General features: G+C 51.8%; 5 non-coding genes across 5 annotated transcripts; all 5 read left to right on the top strand.

The window, feature by feature from the left end:
* Window positions 1-3,862: 3,862 nt before the first annotated feature.
* On the top strand, window positions 3,863-3,935 carry trnat-ugu (transfer RNA threonine (anticodon UGU)). Its single transcript has one exon. It is a non-coding gene; the product is annotated as a tRNA-Thr (tRNA).
* Window positions 3,936-10,804: 6,869 nt separating this feature from the next.
* Window positions 10,805-10,877, top strand: trnat-agu (transfer RNA threonine (anticodon AGU)). The gene has a single exon. It is a non-coding gene; the product is annotated as a tRNA-Thr (tRNA).
* A 2,874-nt stretch (window positions 10,878-13,751) lies between these two features.
* On the top strand, window positions 13,752-13,824 carry trnat-agu (transfer RNA threonine (anticodon AGU)). Its single transcript has one exon. It is a non-coding gene; the product is annotated as a tRNA-Thr (tRNA).
* A 1,327-nt stretch (window positions 13,825-15,151) lies between these two features.
* Window positions 15,152-15,224, top strand: trnat-agu (transfer RNA threonine (anticodon AGU)). Its single transcript has one exon. It is a non-coding gene; the product is annotated as a tRNA-Thr (tRNA).
* Window positions 15,225-15,717: 493 nt separating this feature from the next.
* On the top strand, window positions 15,718-15,790 carry trnat-ugu (transfer RNA threonine (anticodon UGU)). The gene has a single exon. It is a non-coding gene; the product is annotated as a tRNA-Thr (tRNA).
* The last annotated feature ends 890 nt before the right edge of the window (window positions 15,791-16,680 follow it).

Consider the following 16,680-nt stretch of genomic DNA (forward strand, 5'->3'; position numbering starts at 1 on the left):
AAACTCTCCTGTTCTCCTTTCACCGCCTTACCCCTCCTTTCCCCTTCTCCCTCTCTACCTGCTTTCCACATTCTGCCTCTTTTTACTCTTTCCCGCTCTCTCGCTTTCCCCGTTTCTCTTTATCACTCATTCCCCTCTCTCTCCCCTTCCCCTCTCTCTCCCCTTCCCCTCTCTCTTTCCAATTCCCCCCTCTCTCACATCTTCCACTCTCTCATCCGTTCCATCTCTCTTCACTTCTCATTTCCTCCTCCCTCTCCCTCTCCTTCCCCTCCCCCTCCCTCTTGCTCCCTTTCCCCCTCTCTCCCTCCCCTTCCCCCTCCCCCTCTCCCTCTACCCTTCCACCTCCTCCTCTCTCTCTCGCCTTCCGCTCTCTCTCCTTCCACTGTCACTCACTCCTTCGCCTCTCCCTTTACATTTTCTCCCCCACTCTCTCCCTCCCCTCCCCTGTCTCCACTTTTTACGCCCACTCCCTCCTCCCTTTCTCTCCTTCCCTCGCTCTCGCTCTCCCCATTCCCATCAGACTCTCCCCCTCCCCCTCTGGCCCATTCCCCCTTCTCTTCCTTTCTCCCTCCCCACTCTCTACCCACTCTCTACCCTCTCTCTCATCTTCCCCACTCTGTCCCCTTCCCAACTCTCTCTCCCGTCTTCCCCCTCACTCCCTCTCTCCCCTTCCCCCCTCTCTCCGCCTCTCTCTCTCCCCTTCCCCTCTCTCTCCCCTTCCCCACTCTCTCCCCTTCCTCTCTCCCTCCCCTTCCCCACGCTCTCCCCTTCACCACTCTCTCCCCTTCCCCTCTCTCTCCCCTTCCCCATTCTCTCCCCTTCCTCACTCTCTCCCCTTCCTCTCTCTCTCCCCTTCCCCACTCTCTCCCCTTCCCCTCTCTCTCCACTTCCCCACTCTCTCCCCTTCCCCTCTCTCTCCCCTCCCCACTCTCTCCCCCTCCCCACTCTCTCTCCTTCCTCACTCTCTCCCGTTCCCCTCCCACTCTTTCCCCTTCCCCCTCGCTCACACATCTTCCTCTGAGTCACCTGTTCCCTCTCTCTCCTCTACCCATTTTCTTCTCTCTCTCTCTCCTTCCCCCCTCTCTCTCCCCTTCCCCCTCTCTCTCTCCTTCCCCTATCTCACCCCTTCCCCCTGTCTCTCTCCCCTGGAGTATTGTGTACAGGTTTGGTCTCCTAACTTGAGGAAGGACATTCTTGCTGTTGAGGGAGTGCAGCAAAGGTTCACCAGACTGATTCCCGGGATGGCAGGACTGACCTATCAAGAAAGACTGGATCAACTGGGCTTGTATTCACTGGAGTTCAGAAGAATGAGAGGGGACCTCATAGAAATGTTTAAAATTCTGACGGGTTTAGACAGGTTAGATGCAGGAAGAATGTTCCCAATGTTGGGGAAGTCCAGAACCAGGGGTCACAATCTAAGGATAAGGGGTAAGCCATTTAGGACCGAGATGAGGAGAAACTTCTTCACCCAGAGAGTGGTGAACCTGTGGAATTCTCTACCACAGAAAGTTGTTGAGGCCAATTCACTCAATATATTCAAAAAGGAGTTAGATGTAGTCCTTACTACGAGGGGGATCAAGGGGTATGGCGAGAAAGCAGGAATGGGATACTGAGGTTGTATGTTCAGCCATGAACTCATTGAATGGTGGTGCAGGCTGGAAGGGCCGAATGGCCTACTCCTGCACCTATTTTCTATGTTTCTATGTTTCTATGTTTCCCTCACTCTCTCTCCATTTCCTCCTGCCTCTCTTCCCTTCGCTCACACTCTCTCCCCTCACCCTGTCTCTCTCCCCTTCCCTCGGTATCTCTCTCCTTCCGTCTCTCTCTCCCCTTCCCCTTCCTCGCTCCTTCTATCTCTCTCTCTCCCCTTTTCCGTCTCTCTCTCTCTCCTTTTCCACTGACGCACACACCTTCCCCTCTAACTTTTAATTTTCTCCCCCATTCTCTCCCTCTCCTCCCCTCGTCTCGCCCCCCTCGCACCTCCCTTTCTCTCCTTCCCTCGCTCTCGCTCTCCCCTTTCCCATCAGACTCTCCCCCTCCCCCTCTGGCCCGTTCCCCCCACTCTCCCCTTCTCCCACTTTACCCACTTTCCCTGCTATCCTCGCTCTCTCGAACTCCTTCCCCATTCGTTCCCCTTCCCCTCTCTCTCCCCTTCCCCCTCTCTCTCACTCCTTCCACTCGCTCTTTTCCCTTCCCCTCTCTTTCCTGCTCCTTCCCCTGGTTGTACCAGAGCAGGTGGCTCCATAGCTCAGCGGTTAGAGCACTAGCCTAGTGAACAGGGGTCGTGAGTTCAAATCTCACTTGGGCTGACTCAAAATTAGTTCAGTGTTTTAGTTCATCGTCAACTAACAAGGGCTTTAATTATAAATATTAAACAGCTCTGAGACTGACCCTGGAACAAAAGGTTCTCCTTTCCCGTCCTTTTCTCTTCTCCAACTTTCCCCATCACGACACGTTCTGTCTCTTTTCCCTTCCCCTTCCCCCTCCCTCTCACATCTTCCTCTCTCTCAAACATTCTCTCTCTCTCCTTTGTCCATTTCCTCCTCATCTCTCTCTCTCTCCTCCCCCTTTCTCTCTCCCCTTCCCCCCCTCTCTACCTTCCTCCCTCTCTCTCTCCTTCGCTCACTCTCCCTCCTCTCCCCTTCCCCCATTCACCCTCCACCCTCTCCCCTTCCCTCGGTATCTCTCCCCTTCCCCCTCTCTCTTCCCTTCCCCCAGCTCTCTCTCTCCCCTTCCACTGTCACTCACTCCTTCCCCTCTCCCTTTTCATTTTCTCCCCCACTCTCTCCCTCCCCTCCCCTGTCTCCACTCTTCTCACCCCCTCCCACCTCCCTTTCTCTCCTTCCCTCGCTCTCGCTCTCCCCTTTCCCATCAGACTCTCCCCCTCCCCCTCTTGTCCATTCCCCCCTCTCTCCCCTTCTCCCTCTCTCCTCTTCCCCCCTCTCTCTCCCTTTCCGCTCCCTCTCTTTCTCCTCCCCCTCTCTCTCTCACTCCTTCCACTATCTATTTTCCCTTCCACTCTCTTTCCTGCTCCTTCCCCTGTCTTTCCCAGAGCAGGTGGCTCCATAGCTCAGGGGTTGAAGCAATGGTCTAGTAAACCAAGGGTCGTGGGATTAAATCTCACTGGGGCCTAATTTAGTATTTAAGTACCTGTCTCTCATTCCTTCCTCCCTTTTCTTTCAGGTTCTCCCCCTCTCCGCCCTCCCCCCCTCTCTCTCTCACTCCATCCCCCTCTCCCCCCTGAACATCTCTTTCCGCTTCCTCCCTTTCTCTCCCCTTACCCTCCTCTCTCTCACCCTCTATTCCCTCCCTCCTCTCTCTCTCCTTTCCCTTTCCTTTCAGATTCTTCCCTTCTCCCCCTCTCTCCCCTTCCCCTCTCTTTCCGTTCCCCATCTCTCTCCCCTTCCCCTTCCCTCTTTCCTACTCCTTCCCTTCTCTCTCCCCCCTTCTACATTCTACATTCTCCCCACCTCCCCATCTCCCCTTCCCCTCCCTGTCTCCCCTTCCCCCTCTCTCACTCCTTTCCCTCTCTTCCCTTCCCCTTCACTTCTCTCCTCTCCCCCTGTCTCACTCCCCTTCTGCTCCCTCCTCTTCTTCACTCTTTTTCACTCCTTCCCCCTTTCTTCCCTTCACCTCTCTTTCCCCGTCCCTCTCTCTCTCCACTGCCCCTCTCTCTTTCTCCTAATCTACCCTTCCCTCTCTCTCTCATTCCTTCACCACTCTCTCCCGTTCCTCTCCCTCTCTCTTCCCTTCCACTCTCTCTCACTCCTTCCACTCTCGCACTCCCCTTCCCCTCTCACTTCTGCCTTGTCTCCCTTCCCCTCTCTTTCCTGGTCCTTCCACTGTCATCATTAAAGCATGTGGCTCCATAGCTCAGGGGTTCGAGCTCTGGTCTTGTAAACCAGGGGTTGTGAGTTTAAATCTCACTGGGGCTTACTCAAAATTAGTTTAGTATTTAAATATGCATCTCTCTCTTCTGCCTCTGGCTTTTCACTTTTCCCTTTCCTTTCAGACTCCCCCTTCTCTCTCTCTCTCTCTCTCCCTTTCCCCTCTTTTTCCTCTCCTTGCCCCCCTCCCCACCTCCCCGCTCTCTCTCCCCCCATCATAAAAGGTTTATAAAACAACATCACTTTGTTCACAGTACTTGTAGCAGCACTTGTGTGCTGAGAGATTTGCTTAGTATTGTCACTGGTGGCAATAAACACCCGGGCTATCGCTATGGCCTTACTCAAGGTTGGGGTCTCTACAGTCAAAAGTTTGCGAAGTACAGTTTCGTGGCCAATGCCAAGTACAAAGAAGTCCTTGAGCATGTGCTCCAAATGTCCTTCAAAATTCGCAATGTCCTGCAAGGCCCCTTAGCTCGGGGACATAGCTTGTCACTTCCTGGCCTTCAGACCTCTTGTACGTGTAGAACCGGTACCTCGCCATCAGAACACTTTCCTTCGGGTTCCGATGCTCCCGGACCAGTGTGCACAACTCATCGTACGATTTCTCTGTGGGTTTCGCTGGAGCAAGCAGGTTTTTCATGAGGCCATACGTTGGTGCCCTGCAAACGGTGAGGAGAATCGCCCTTCGTTTGGCAGCGTTCGTTTCTCCTTCCATCTCGTTGGCCACGAAGTATTGGTCGAGTCGCTCCACGAAGGTTTCCCAATCATCTCCCTCCGAAAATTTCTCCAGGATGCCCACTGTTCTCTGCATCGTTGGGTTCGTCATCTGTATCTCGTCGCCAGTTGTTGTGTATGAATAAAGAGTCTGACCAGATACTGTGGGCTCAAAGCAAAGTGTGACCTTAGTCTTTTATTACAGGTCTCCAGAGTGCCTCTCCAGCCTGTGAGGCCTCCTTAAGTACAGGTGCTCCCAAGGGATTGTGGGATCCCTAGGGACTCCAGGGGATGAGCCCTCTGGTGGTTACACAAGGTATTTATAGGTTTACATATATAAACCCCATCATGACCCGTTCTACATCTTTTTACCCCTCTCTCCCTTTCCCACCATCTTGCTTTCCCCGTCTCTCACTCATTCCCCTCTCTCACTCTCTCCCATCTCCCTCGCCTCACCCTCTCACCTTCCCCCCTCTCCCTCTCTCCCCTACCCACTCTCTCCACCCTCTCTCCCCTTCTCTCTCTCCCTTCCCCATCACAACCCATTCTACATCTTTATTTCCCTCTCCCCCCTTCCCCCTCCCTCACTTCACCCTCTCTACTTTCATTCTTTCCTCACTCCTTCCCTCTCCCTCCCCCTCCCCTTCCCCTCTCTTTCCCCCTTCCCCTCTCACTCCCGTCTTCCCACTCTCCCCCTGCTCCTCTCTCCTCCCTCTCATTCCTTCCCCTCTTGCTCCCCTTCCCCTCCCTCTCTCTCCCATACCCCTCTCTCTTCCTCCCTGTCTCACCTTCCCTCTCTCACTCCATCCACTCTCTCTCCCCTTCCCCCTCTTTCTCTCACTCCTTCCACTCTCTCTTTTCCCTTCCCCTCTCTTTCCTGCTCCTTCCCCTGTTTTGCTCAGAGTAGGTGACTCCATAGCTCAGGGTGTAGAGTACTGGCATTGTAAATCAGGCGTTGTGATGTTCAAGTCTCAATGGGGCCTAATTTGCTATTTAAATACCCCTTTCCTTTCAGGTTCTCTCCCTCTATCTGATCTACATTTTTCCCCTTCCTCCCTCCCACTCTTGCTCTCTTCCCTCCCTCCTCTCTCCTTTCCTTTTCCTTTAACATAAGAATTAGGAACAGGAGTAGGCCATCTTGCCCCTCGAGCCTGCTCTGCCATTCAACAAGACCAAGGCTGATCTGGCCGTGGACTCAGCTCCACTTACCCGCCCTCTCCCCGTAACCCTTAATTCCCTTATTGGTTAAAAATCTATCTATCTGTAACTTGAACACATTCAATGAGCTAGCCTCAACTGCTTCCTTGGGCAGAGAATTCCACAGATTCACAACCCTCTGGGAGAAGAAATTCCTTCTCAACTGGGTTTTAAATTGGCTCCCCCGTATTTTGAGGCTGTGCCCCCTAGTTCTGATCTCCCCGACCAGTGGAAACAACCTCACTGCCTCGATCTTGTCTATCCCTTTCATTATTTTAAATGTTTCTATAAGATTACCCCTCATCCTTCTGAACTCCAACGACTAAAGACCCAGTCTATTCCATCTATCATCATAAGGTAACCCCCTCATCTCCGGAATCGTCTCTGTACCCCCTCCAAAGCTAGTATATCCTTCCTGAAGTAAGGTGACCAAAACTGCACGCAGTACTCCAGGTGCGACCTCACCAATACCCTGTACAGTTGCAGCAGGACCTCCCTGCTTTTGGACTCCATCCCTCTCGCAATGAAGGCCAACATCCCATTCGCCTTCCTGATTACCTGCTGCACTTGCAAACTAACTTTTTGGGATTCATGCACAAGGACCCCAAGGTCCCTCTGCACTGCAGCATGTTGTAATTTCTCCCCATTCAAATAATATTCCCTTTTACTGTTTTTTTCCCCAAGGTGGATGACCTCACATTTTCCGACATTGTATTCCAGCTGCCAAACCTTAGCCCATTCGCTTAACCTATCTAAATCTCTTTGCAGCATCTCTGTGTCCTCTACACAACCCGCTTTCCCACTAATCTTTGTGTCATCTGCAAATTTTGTTACACTACACTCTGTCCCCTCTTCCAGGTCATCTATGTATATTGTAAACAGTTGTGGTCCCAGCACCGATCCCTGTGGCACACCACTAACCACCGATTTCCAACCCGAAAAGGATCCATTTATCCCGACTCTCTGCTTTCTGTTCACCAGCCAATCTCTATCCATGCTAATACATTTCCTCTGACTCCGCGTACCTCTATCTTCTGCAGTAACCTTTTGTGTGGCACCTTATCGAATGCCTTTTGGAAATCTGAATACACCACATCCATCGGTACACCTCTATCCACCATGCTCGTTATATCCTCAAAGAATTCCAGTAAATTAGTTAAACATGATTTCCCCTTCATGTATCCATGTTGCGTCTGCTTGATTGCACTATTCCTATCTAGATGTCCCGCTATTTCTTCCTTAATGATAGTTTCAAGCATTTTCCCCACTACAGATGTTAAACTAACCGGCCTATAGTTACCTGCCTTTTGTCTGCCCCCTTTTTAAAACAGAGGCGTTACAAATGCTGCTTTCCAATCCGCTGGTACCTCCCCAGAGTCCAGAGAATTTTGGTAGATTATAACAAATGCATCTGCTATAACTTCCGCCATCTCTTTTAATACCCTGGGATGCATTTCATCAGGACCAGGGGATTTGTCTACCTTGAGTCCCATTAGCCTGTCCAGCACTATCCCCCTAGTGATAGTGATTGTCTCAAGGTTCTCCCTTCCCACATTCCTGTGACCAGCAATTTTTGGCATGGTTTTTGTGTCTTCCACTGTGAAGACTGAAGCAAAATAATTGTTTAAAGTCTCAGCCATTTCCACATTTCCCATTATTAAATCCACCTTCTAATCTTCTAAGGAACCAACATTTACTTTAGTCACTCTTTTCCGTTTTATATATCTGTAAAAGCTTTTACTATCTGTTTTTATGTTTTGCGCAAGTTTACCTTCGTAATCTATCTTTCCTTTCTTTATTGCTTTTTTAGTCATTCTTTGCTGTTGTTTAAAATGTTCCCAATCTTCTAGTTTCCCACTAACCTTGGCCACCTTATATGCATTGGTCTTTAATTTGATACTCTCCTTTATTTCCTTGGTTATCCACGGCTGGTTATCCCTTCTCTTTCCACCCTTCTTTTTCACTGGAATATATTTTTGTTGCGCACTATGAAAGAGCTCCTTAAAAGTCCTCCACTGTTCCTCAATTATGCCACCGTTTAGTCCTTGTTTCCAGTCTAACTCTGCCCTCATCCCACTGTAGTCCCCTTTGTTTAAGCATAGTACGCTCGTTTCTGACACAACGTCCTCACCCTCAATCTGTATTACAAATTCAACCATACTGTGATCACTCATTCCGAGAGGATCTTTTACTCAGAGATCGTTTATTTTTCCTGTCTCATTACACAGGACCAGATCTAAGATAGCTTGCTCCCTTGTAGGTTCTGTAACATACTGTTCTAAGAACAATCCCGTATGCATTCTATGAATTCCTCCTCCAGGCTACCCTGTGCGATTTGATTTGACCAATCGATATGAAGGTTAAAATCCTCCATGACTACTGCCGTTCCTTTTTCACATGCCTCCATTATTCCTCCATTATTCCCTTGATTATTGCCCGCCCCACTCGCTCTCTCCCCTTCCCCTCCCTGTCTCCCCTTCCCCCTCTCTCTCACTCCTTCCCCTCTCTTCCCTTCCCCTTCACTTCTCTCCCCTCCCCCTGTCTCGCTCCCCTTCTGCTCTCTCCTCTTCTTCACTCTTTCTCACTCCTCTCCCGCTCTCTCCCATTCTCCCTCTCTTTCCCTTCTCCATCTCTCTCCCCTTCCCCTCCCCCTCCCTCTCTTTACCCTACCCCTCTCTCTTCCCTCTTTCCTACTCCTTCCCTTCTCTCTCCACTCTTCTACATTCTCCCCACCTCGCTCACTCCCCTTCCCTTCCCTGTCTCCCCTCCCCACCTCGCTCTCTCCCCTTCCCCTCCCTGTCTCCCCTCCCCGCCTCGCTCTCTCCCCTTCCCCTTCCTGTCTCCCCTTCCCCCTCTCTCTCACTCCATCCCCTCTCTCTCCCCTTCCCTCTCTCTCTCACTCCTTCCCCTCTCTCTCCCCTTCCCCGTCTCTCTCACTCCTTCCCCTTCCTGTCTCCCCTTACCCCTCTCTCTCACTCCTTCCCCTTTCTCTCCCCTTCCCCGTCTCTCTCACTCCTTCCACTCTCTCTTTTCCCTTCCCCTCTCTTTCCTTCTCCTTCCCCTTTCTTTTGCAGAGCAGGTGGCTCCATAGCTCAGGGGTTAGAGCACTGGTCGAGTAAACCAGGGGTAGTGAGTTTAAATCTCACTTTCTCACTTATTCTCCTTTCTCTCTTTTCTATTCCTACTCCTTTCCCTGTTGCCTTCTGGAAATGTGGCTTAATAGCTCTGGGGTTAGAGCACTAGACTTATAAACCATTGGTTGTGTGTTCAAATCTTTCTAGGGCCTACTCAAAATTAACTTAGTATTTAAATTAACCATCAATTAACAAGGGCTTTAATTATAAATATTAAACAGCACCAAAACCGACCCTGGAACAACAGGCTCGTCTCTCCCCTTCCAAATCCCTCTCTGCCTTCCCCATCACGACCCGTTCTACATCTTTTTACCCTGTCTTTCACTCATTCCCCTCTGCCCCTTTCCCCTCAATCGCCTCACCCTCTCTCCTTCCCCCTCACTACCATTCCCCTCTCTCTCCCCTTCCCCTCTCTTGCTCTCCCCTTCCCTCTCTACTTTCATTCACTCCCCACTCCTTCCCCTCTCTCTCCTTCCTCATCTATCTTACTTCTCTCCCCAACCCCTCTGTCCGCTAACCACTCCTTCCCCCTCTCTCCCCTAACCTCTCTCTCACTCCATCCACTCTCTCCCTCCCTTCCACACACTCTCTCCCCTTCCCATCTATTTCCTCTCCCTCTCTGTCTCTCCCCTTCCCCTCTCTCTTCCTCCTTGTCTCCCCTTCCATCTCTCTCTCACTCCTTCCCCAAACACCCGCTTCTCCCTCTCTCTCACTCCTTCCCCATTCGCTCCCCTTCCCCTCTCTCTCCCCTTCTCCCTCTCTTTCACTCCTTCCACTCTCTCTTTTCCCTTCCCCTCTCTTTCCTGTTCCTTCCCCTATATACACCAGAAGAGGTGGCTCCATAGCTCAGGGGTTAGAGAACTGGTCTCGTAAACCAAGGGTCATGGGTTTAAATCTCACTGCGGCCTGCTCAAGATTAGCTCAGTATTTAAATTCACTGTCAATTAAACAAGTGCTTTAATTATAAAAATTAAACCGCCCTGAGACCCACCCTGGAACAAAAGGTTGTCCTTTCCACATCACAACACGTTCTGTCTCTTTTCCCTTCCCCTTCCCCCTCCCTCTCACAACTTCCTCTCTCTTAAACATTCCCTCTCTCTCCTCTGTCCATTTCCTTCACTCTCTCTTTCTCCTCCCCCTCTCTCTCTCCCCTTCCCCCTCTCTCTACCTTCCCCCCTCTCTCTCTCCTCCCCTATCTCACCCCTTCCCCCATCTCTCTTCCCTTTGCTCACTCTCTCTTCTCTCTCCTCTCCCCTTCCCCTCTTCACCCTCCACCTTCTCTCCTTCCCTCGTTATCTCTCCCCTTCTCTCTCTCCCCTCCCCCTTTCTCTCCTCATCCCCCTGTCTCTCTTTCCCCTTCCTCTCTCTCTCTCACTTGCCCCTCTCTTTCCCCTTCCCTCTCGCTCTCACTCCTTCCACTCCCTCTTTTCCCTTCCCCTCTCTTTCCTACTCCTTTCCCTGTTGTCATCTGCAAATGCAGCTTAGTAGCTCAGGGGTTAGAGCACTAGACTTATAAACCATTGGTTGTATGTTCAAATCTTACTGTGGACTGCTCAAAATACACCATCAATTAACAAGGGCTTTAATTATAAATATTAAACAGCTCCAAGACTGACCATACAATAACATCCACTCTCGCTCTCTTCCTCCATGTCTCCCCTTCCACTGTCGCTCAGTCCTTCTTTTCTCCCCCACTCTCTCTCTCCCCTCCCCTGTCTCCACTCTTCCCACCCCCTCCCTGCTCCCTTTCTCTCCTTCCCTCGCTCTCGCTCTCCCCTTTCCCATCAGACTGTCCCCATTCCCCCTTCCCTTCCCTCTCTTTTTCCTTCCTCTCTCTTTCCTGCTCCTTCCCTTGTCTTCCCCAAAACCGGTGGCTCCATAGCTCAGGGGTTAGAGCACTGGTACAGTAAACCAGGGGTCGTGAGTTCAAGTCTCACTGGGGCCTACTCAAAATTAACCTCATTGTTTAAATTCACTGATAAATATAAAGCAGCTTTGAGACCGACCCTGACAGAAAACTCTCCTTCTCCTTCTCTTCCTGCTTTCCCCATCACTACACATTCTGCCTCTTTTTACGCTCTTGCGCTTTCCCCGTTTCTCTTTATCACTCATTCCCCTCTCCCCTTCCCCTCTCTCTCTCCTTCCCCTCTCTCTCCTTCCCCTCTCTCTCCTTCCCCCTCTCTCCCCTGCCCCTCTCGCTCCTCTTTCCCCATCCCTCACTCTCTTCTCCCCTTCCCTCTCTCTCTCTCTCCTTCCCCCGTCTCTCACACCTTCCCCCTTCTCCCTCTCCCCTTCTCTCGTTATCTCTCTCCTTCCCCGCTGTCTCCACTTCCCCCCATCTCTCTCCCCCTTCTCTCTCCCCTTCCCCATCCCCATTTCTCTCCCCTTCGCTCTCTCCCTCCCCTTTCCCCCCTCTCTCTCTCCCTTTCCCCCTCTCTCTCCCCTTCCACTTTCGCTCACACCTTCCTATCTCCCTTTTCATTTTCTCCCCTTCCCTCTCTCTCTCTCCTTCCCCCGTCGCTCTCGCACCTTCCCCTTCTCCCTCTCCCCTTCCCTCGCTATCTCTCTCCTTCCCCCTGTCTCTGATCCCCCCATCTCTCTCCTCCCCCCCTCTCTCTCCCCTTCCCCTTCCCTCTCCCCTTCCCTCTCTCCCTCCCCTTCCCTCTCTCCCTCCCCTTCCCCCACTCTCTCTCTCCCTTTCCCTCTCTTTCTCCCCTTCCACTGTCGCTCACTCCTTCCCCTCTCCCTTTTCATTTTCTCCCCCACTCTCTCTCCCTTCCCCTGTCTCCACTCTTCTCGCCCCCTCCCTCCTCCCTTTATCTTCTTCCCTCGCTCTCGCTCTCCCCTTTCCCATCAGACTCTACCCCTCCCCCTCTGGCCCATTCCCCCCTCTCAATCTCCCCTTCCCCTCTCTCTCTCCCCTTCCCCCTCTCTCTCACTCCTTCCACTCTCTCTTTTCCCTTCCCCTCTCTTTCCTGTGCCTTCCCCTGTTTGTCCCTAAACAGGTAGCTCCATAGCTCAGGGGTTAGAGCACTGGTGTTGTAAACCAGCGGTCGTGAGACTGACCCAAGATCAAAAGGCTTTCCTGTTCTTGTTTCTCTCCCCTATCATCCCCTGACCCTCTCTCCCTACTTTCCCCATCACTACACGTTCTGCCTCTTTTTACTCGTTCCCGCTCTCTCGTTTTCCCCGCTATTTTTCTCCCTCATTCCCCACTCTTTCCCCTTCCCCCTCTCTCACACATCTTCCTCTATTTACTGTTGCCTCTCTTTCCTCTACCCATTTTCTCCCCTCTCTCTCTCTCTCTCTCTCTCCTTGCCCCCCTCTCTTTCCTTCCCCCCCCCTCACTCTCATTCCCCTATATCTCCCTTTCCCCCTCACCCTCTCCCGTTCCATCCCCTTCCCCCTCTTTCCCCTTTCACTGTCGCTCACTCCATCCCCTCTCCCGTTTAATTTTCTCCCCCACTCTCTCCCTCCCCTCCCCTGTCTCCACTCTTCTCGCCCCCTCCCTCCTCCCTTTATCTCCTTTTCTCGCTCTCACTCTCCCCTTCTGCATCAGACTCCCCCTCCCCCTCTGGCCCATTCCCCCCTCTCTCCCCTTCTCCCTCTCTCTCCCCTTCCTCCAGCCTCTCTCACTCCTTCCACTCTCTCTTTTCCCTTCCCCTCTCTTTCCTGCTCCTTCCCCTGTCTTTAACAGAGTAGGTGGCTCCGTAGCTCAGGGTTTAGAGCACTGGTCTAGTAAACCAGGGGTCGTGGGTTCAATTCTATCTGGGGCATAATTTATTATTTAAATACCTGTCTCTTATTCCTCCCACTTTTCCCTTTCAGGTTCTCCTACCCTCTCTCTGCCCTCCCCCTTCTCTCTCACTTCTTTCCCCTTCCCCTCCTCTCTCTCACTTCTTCCCCACTCTCTTCCCTCCCTCCTCTTACTCTCTTTTCCCTTTCCTTTCAGATTCTTCCCTTCTCCCTCCCTCTCACTCCTTCCCCATTCGCTCCCCTTCCCCTCTCTCTTTACTCTTCCCTCTCTCTCACTCCTTCCAGTCGCTCTTTTCCCTTTCCCTCCCTTTCCTACTCCTTCCCCTGACTTCCCCAAAACAGGTGGCTCCATAGCTCAGGGGTTAGCGCACTGGTCTCGTGAACCAGGGGTCGTGAGATGAAATCTCACTTAGGCCTACTCAAAATTAGCTTAGTGTTTTAGTTCATCGTCAATTCACAAGGGCTTTAATTATAAATATTAAACAGCTCCGAGACTGACCCTGGAACAAAAGGTTCTCCTTTCCCGCCCTTTTCTCTTCTCCAACTTTCCCCATCACGACACGTTCTGTCTCCTTTCCCTTCCCCTTCCCCCTCCCTCTCACATCTTCCTCTCTCTCAAACATTCCCTCTCTTTCCTTTGTCCATTTCCTCCTCCTCTCTTTCTCTCTCTCTCTCTCTCCTCCCCCTTTCTCTCTCCCCTTCCCCCTCTCTCTTCCCTTCCCCCTCTCTCTCTCCCCTTCCACTGTCACTCACTCCTTCCCCTCTCCCTTTTCATTTTCTCCCCCACTCTCTCCCTCCCCTCCCCTGTCTCCACTCTTCTCGCCCCCTCCCACCTCCCTTTCTCTCCTTCCCTCGCTCTCGCTCTCCCCTTTCCCATCAGACTCTCCCCCTACCCACTCTGGCCCATTCCCCCCTCTCTCCCCTTCTCCCTCTCTCCTCTTCCCCCCTCTCTCTCCCCTTCCCCTCCCTCGCTTTCTCCTCCCCCTCTCTCTCACTCCTTCCAGTCGCTCTTTTCCATTCCGCTCCCTTTCTTGCTCCTTCCCCTGACTTCCCCAAAGCAGGCGGCTCCGTAGCTCAGGGGTTAGAGCACTGGTCTAGTAAACCAGGGGTCGTGAGTTCAAATCTCACTGGGGCCTAATTTAGTATTTACGTACCTGTCTCTCATTCCTCCCACTCTTTTCCCTTTTCTTTCAGGTTCTCCCTCTCTCTGCCCTCCCCCTCTCTCTCTCTCACTCCTTCCCCCTCTCTCTCCTTAACATCTCTTTTCCTTTCCTCCCCCTCTCTCTCCTTCCCCTCCTCTCTCTCACTCTCTCTTCCCTCCCTCCTCTCTCTCTCCTTTCCCTTTCCTTTCAGATTCTTCCCTTCTCCCTCTCTCTCCCCTTCCCCTCTCTTTCCGTTCCCCATCTCTCTCCCCTTGCCCTCCCTCTCTTTCCCCCTTCCCTCTTTCCTACTCCTTCCCTTCTCTCTCCCCCCTTCTACATTCTACATTCTCCCCACCTCCCTATCTCCCCTTCCCCCTCTCTCACTCCTTTCCCTCTCTTCCCTTCCCCTTCACTTCTCTCCCCTCCCCCTGTCTCACTCCCCTTCTGCTCCCTCCTCTTCTTCACTCTTTCTCACTCCTTCCCCCTTTTTTCCCTTAACCTCTCTTTCCCCGTTACTCTCTTTCTCCGCTGCCCCTCTCTCTTTCTCCTAATCTACCCTTCCTTCTCTCTCTCACCTTCACCACTCTTTCCCGTTCCTCCACCTCTCTCTCCCCTTCCCCTCTCTCTCACTCCTTCCACTCTCGCTCTCCACTTCGCCTCTCTCTGCCTCGCTGTCTCTCTTCCCCTCTCTTTCCTGCTCCTTTCCCTGTTTTCCATTAAGTAGGTGGCTCCATAGCTCAGGGGTTAGAGCACTGGTCTTGTAAACTAGGAGTTGTGGGTTTAAGTCTCGCTGGGGCCCACTCAAAATTGGTTCAGTATTTAAATATGCATCTCTCTTCTCTGTTCCCTCTCTTTCCCCTTCCTCCGGTCTCTCTCCCCTTTTGTCGCTCTCTCCCCATTCCCATCAGATTTTCTCTCCTCATCCCCTTCCCTCTCGCTCTCAATTCATCCACTCCCTCTCTTTCCTTCTCCTTTCCCTGTTGTTATCTGCAAATGCGGCTTTCATAGCTCAGGGGTTAGAGCACTCGACTTATAAACCATTGGTTGTATCTTCAAATCTTACTTGGGCCTCCTCAAAATTAACCGTCAAAGGGCTTTAATTATAAATATTAATCAGCTTTAAGACTGACCCTGCAACAACATCCACTCTCTCTCTCCCCTTCCCCTCTATTTCCTCTCCCCTTGCCCCCATCTCTCTCTCCCCTTCCACTGTTGCTCAGTCCTTCCCCTGTCTCCACTCTTCTCGCTCTCGCTCTTCTATTTCCCATCACAATCTCCCTTTTCCTTTCCTGCTCCTTCCCCTGTCTTTCGCAAAGCAGCTGGCTCCAGAGCTCAGAGGTTAGAGCACTGGTCTAGTAAACCAGGGGTCGTGGGATCAAGCCTCACTGGGGCCTACTCAAAATTTGTTTTGTATTTAAATATGCATCTCTCATGTGTGGCACTCTCTTCCCCATTCTCTCCCCTTCCCCTCTCTTTCCGTTTCCCATCTCTCTCCCCTTCCCCTCCCTCTCTTTCCCCCTTCCCCCTTCCCTTCTCTTTCTCTCTATCTCCCCTTCCCCCTCTCTCACTCCTTTCCCTCTCTTCCCCTTCACTTCTCTCCCCTCCCCCTGTCTCACTCCCCTTCTGCTCCCTCCTCTTCTTCACTCTTTCTCACTCCTTCCCCCTTTCTTCCCTTAACCTCTCTTTCTCCGCTGCCCCTCTCTCTTTCTCCTAATCTACCCTTCCCTCTCTCACTCCTTCACCACTCTTTCCCGTTCCTCCACCTCTCTCTCCCCTTCCCCTCTCTCTCACTCCTTCCACTCTCGCTCTCCACTTCGCCTCTCTCTGCCTCGCTGTCTCTCTTCCCCTCTCTTTCCTGCTCCTTTCCCTGTTTTCCATTAAGCAGGTGGCTCCATAGCTCAGGGGTTAGAGCACTGGTCTTGTAAACCAGGGGTCGTGAGTTCCAATCTCACTGGGGCCTACTCAAAATTTGTTAAGTATTTAAATATGTATCTCTCATCTGTTCCCTCTCTCTTCTCTACCCATTTCCTCCGGTCTCTCTTTCCCCTTCCTCTGGTCTCTCTCTCGCCCACTCCCTCCTCCATTTATCCCCTTCTGTTGCTCTCTCCCCATTCCCATCAGATTCCTCCCTTTCACCACCTTCTCTCCTTCCCTCGGTATCTCTCCCCTTCCTCATTCCCCCTCTCGCTCTCTTTCCTACTCCTTTCCCTGTTGTCATCCACAAATGCGCCTTCGTAGCTCAGGGGTTAGAGCACTTGAATTGTTAACCATTGGTTGTATGTTCAAATCTTACTTGGGCCTCCTCAAAATTAACCGTCAAAGGGCTTTAATTATAAATATTAATCAGCTTTAAGACTGACCCTGCAACAACATCCACTCTCTCTCTCCCCTTCCCCTCTATTTCCTCTCCCCTTCCCCCCATCTCTCTCTCCTGTTCCCCTCACTCTCTTTCCCCTTGCCCCTCTCTCTCATCTGTTCTCGACCCATTTCCCCCTCTCTTTCCCCTTCCTCCCTTGGACAAGGGAGAACCAGTTGATGTGGTATATTTGGACTTTCAGAAGGCTTTCGACAAGGTACCACACAAGAGATTAATGTGCAAAGTTAAAGCACATGGGATTGGGGGTAGTGTGCTGACATGGATTGAGAACTGGTTGTCAGACAGGAAGCAAAGAGTAGGAGCAAATGGGGACTTTTCAGAATGGCAGGCAGTGACTAGTGGGGTACCGCAAGATTCTGTGCTGGGGGCCCCAGCTGTTTACACTGTACATTAATGATTTAGACGAGGGGATTAAATGTAGTATCTCCAAATTTGCGGATGACACTAAGTTGGGTGGCAGTGTGAGCTGCAAG

This window comes from Pristiophorus japonicus, unplaced genomic scaffold, assembly GCF_044704955.1.
Source record: "Pristiophorus japonicus isolate sPriJap1 unplaced genomic scaffold, sPriJap1.hap1 HAP1_SCAFFOLD_221, whole genome shotgun sequence".
Lineage (NCBI taxonomy): Eukaryota > Metazoa > Chordata > Chondrichthyes > Pristiophoridae > Pristiophorus > Pristiophorus japonicus.